Here is a 3,266-nt window from a genome sequence, read left to right as displayed (position 1 = left end):
TTGGCCCTGGTTTCGATCGTTAATAATCCTGCAGTATAGCATTTTCCACCAGTACAAGAGTTGACAGTTATCATGCTGGCTCCATCTTGGTTCCATGTATCCAAATAGGAACTAGACTAGTTTGTTTTTCCAGCCTCGGTTCCGTATTATTGACATCAGATCATTGATATGGGAGAAGTTCAAGATGGCTGCACCATGATAGAGGTCAATTGTCAAATTCAGACAGCTGGTTTCACATTTTGTATACCACAACACATGATCAAAATACACTCAATATTTGAAACCTGTACAGGTCAAAATGACATGTCAGAAAGGGGGGGGGGGTGGGGCTAAATGTAGATGTTCTGCACACAATAGCGACACATGGATGGGGATGTACCTGGGCCAAATTTCATGGCTCTGCTTACCGTAAGCACAGAATGGGCGCTTACAGAAGCAGGGAATTCCATACTTACACCAAGCATATTTCACAAGTTAGCGAGGAATTTTGGCTTTGCGTGTGCGTACTCCGCGTCACTAGGTATTCTACCCATACAAGGCTAGCGCGCAAGCGTAGAATGGTGATCGTAAGAGCAGATTTCGGCAGTAAGCAGAGTCATGAAAGAGTCATGCACCACAAGTAACTTGGGCCTTTTATACACAATCAAACTTTACATCCCTGGAAAAAAAATCTTGTTCTACAATATGTTTTTTTCCAGCACAGCTAAAAAATTATATATATTCACCATTAAGTAACCACTTAAAGCCATTGGACCCTATTGGACCCTTTCGGTTCAGAAAAAAAAAAAAAAAGTTCACAGATTTACAAATAACTTACAGGGTTTACAGAAGGCAATGGTGAAAGACTTCTCTTGAAATTTTATTCCATGAAATGCTTTACTTTTTGAGAAAACAGCAAAACAATATAAATTCTCGTTAACGAGAATTACAGATTTATTTTAAACACATGTCATGACACGGCGAAACGCGCGGAAACAAGGGTGGGATTTTCCGTTGTTTTCTCCCGACTTCGATGACCGATTGAGCCTAAATTTTCACAGGTTTGTTATTTGATATAGAAGTTGTGGTACACAAAGTGTGGGCCTTGGACAACACTGTTTACCGAAAGGGTCCAATGGCTTTAAATTGAATGGCAATTTGCAAGGATTTTATTCTAATCTTACCAGCTTAAATTCACAATAAATAATTAAAAACTCAACACAATTAAATTTTTAATTTGTTTGTTGCGAATCATGCGGGAAAAAGTATTGTCTAATTTGTTGACCCTCTTGCTTAACTGGTACCCCATGTGTATTCAAAGGCAAACATTACAGCTTATCACAGACAATGAACATACGGGTATACATAGGCTGTAGGTTAAGCGATCACATCAACATTTCAAAGCACAGACGGAAGACATTCAAAAATATTCAAAAGTTGATGATCCTTAACCAGCAGCTGCACTGGGGAAAAAATTCAATTATTTCATTTTCTCCCCTTTCAATTAAATGAGCATAATTGAAACTGGTTATCTTTGATAACTAGCACAAATTCTACAGTTTGTAGAACTCTGTAATCTAATAACCATGGTTATATCGGTAAAAGATAGAATTGAAAGGTATCGGTTTAAAATTGCGATAGTTATATGAGCAAGCAAATATAGACCCTTTGCATTACGCAAAAAGCTACACTGGCGCGCACCTTTTCACGCACAAAGAACAACTATTCTCGATCATTTATTTGCCTCCTTTCACCCCAGTGAGGGCACTTTTTGAGTGTAGTGTGACGTCACATGCAAGGGGTCTATTGAACAATTCAACTCCTGATTTCATGGCTCTGCTTACCGTGGAATTCTGCAATTTCTGGCCATAAAATTATATGTTTCATAGAGCACCATGAATGCAGAATTCTGCAGTAAGTACATGTAGAGCCATGAATTTGAAATATTTTCTAAAAACATGTGCACCTTACCAGAGAAAAACCAGTGTGTCTATTCATGAGCGAAGTTCAAGGCATGATAGATCAAGTCAGCATATTATTGATTTCACAAGCTTCACATTTGGCAATTATCATTTTAACACACTAACAATCACTTGGAAATTTGCTGTGTACGTGATTATCAAATCAGACATGATTTACATAAGTCATGTGCATAATTAGTTTTACCCAACTCTTTGAATGACAAGTAAGAACTTTGTCCCTTTTCGAAACCATGGCTTTGGCTTTGGAATCGGCTCAAGATAGCTTGGCTCCACAGTTGTTTTGACAATTGTGTGTGCTTTGCGCATATGCCCTCAGTGCTTCAGACGAGAGGACGGAGCCTGAAGCCGAATCCAAAGCAGAAACCGTGGTTTTGAAAAGGGTCTATATGCATGGTGGACGTCTGGCACCATGTCTACCCTTGGAAAGAGAAAGATAAAATAGCATCTTTTATTTTCTACATTTTTCTTATTGATTGAGGTTGGAAATGAACAATTTTAAAAAGAGGGGAAAACAAGTGGAATAATTTTGTTTTAAAGATAAAACACATTTTTGTTTCTTTAAAACAAAAATGGCTACAGTGACACATTGTTAAGCATACCCTGATTCAAGCATAAAAACATACAAAGCAAATCATCACACACATTTTGATTATGGACGATTGGGTTCCTACAAAAACACACTTTTTAAATTATACTGTTGGCTGAACTTGTCTTAAAAGGCACTTTTAGGATTGCATTTAGTTCTTTTAAAACAACACACTTGGTGCGACTTAACAAAGATCTTTTGAGCTACAGTCAATATTTGTGCACATAGTGAAAGTTACGGATCTCTAAGATTTAGCTTTGTGCCACACACATACAAAATGAGTCCCCAGAAAAATTTAGATCTCAAATCTAGCTAATGAGTTGGTTAACACCGATGACTTAATCAGGGCCAGATATCATAAAACTGCTTAAGCAGAAAATATTGCTTAACAGTTTTCTACTAAGCAGACATGAGCAGCATACCAGTCACAAATTGTACATGTGACATGGTTATATATGGTTATGTATTGCTGTGCGCATGCAATACAATGCAAAAAGATATGCAGTACCAGAAATGCATGCTGTATAGACCAATCCGACGTGCACCGGGCGCGCAAGTGTAGAGCACCAGGCGCCATTTGCTGGGGTGTATTCAATGCCGAGATTGTGCACAAAAAGACACCGCAGTAATTTTCAATAGAGGGCACTACCAATTTTGTTAAGTCGGATTGGTCTATACAACCAAAAAACACGCTCAGTTTGTTTATTTATTTGTTGTTG

The sequence above is a fragment of the Asterias rubens genome, chromosome 20 (assembly GCF_902459465.1).
Source record: "Asterias rubens chromosome 20, eAstRub1.3, whole genome shotgun sequence".
Lineage (NCBI taxonomy): Eukaryota > Metazoa > Echinodermata > Asteroidea > Forcipulatida > Asteriidae > Asterias > Asterias rubens.
Note: the sequence above shows the minus strand (reverse complement) of the source record.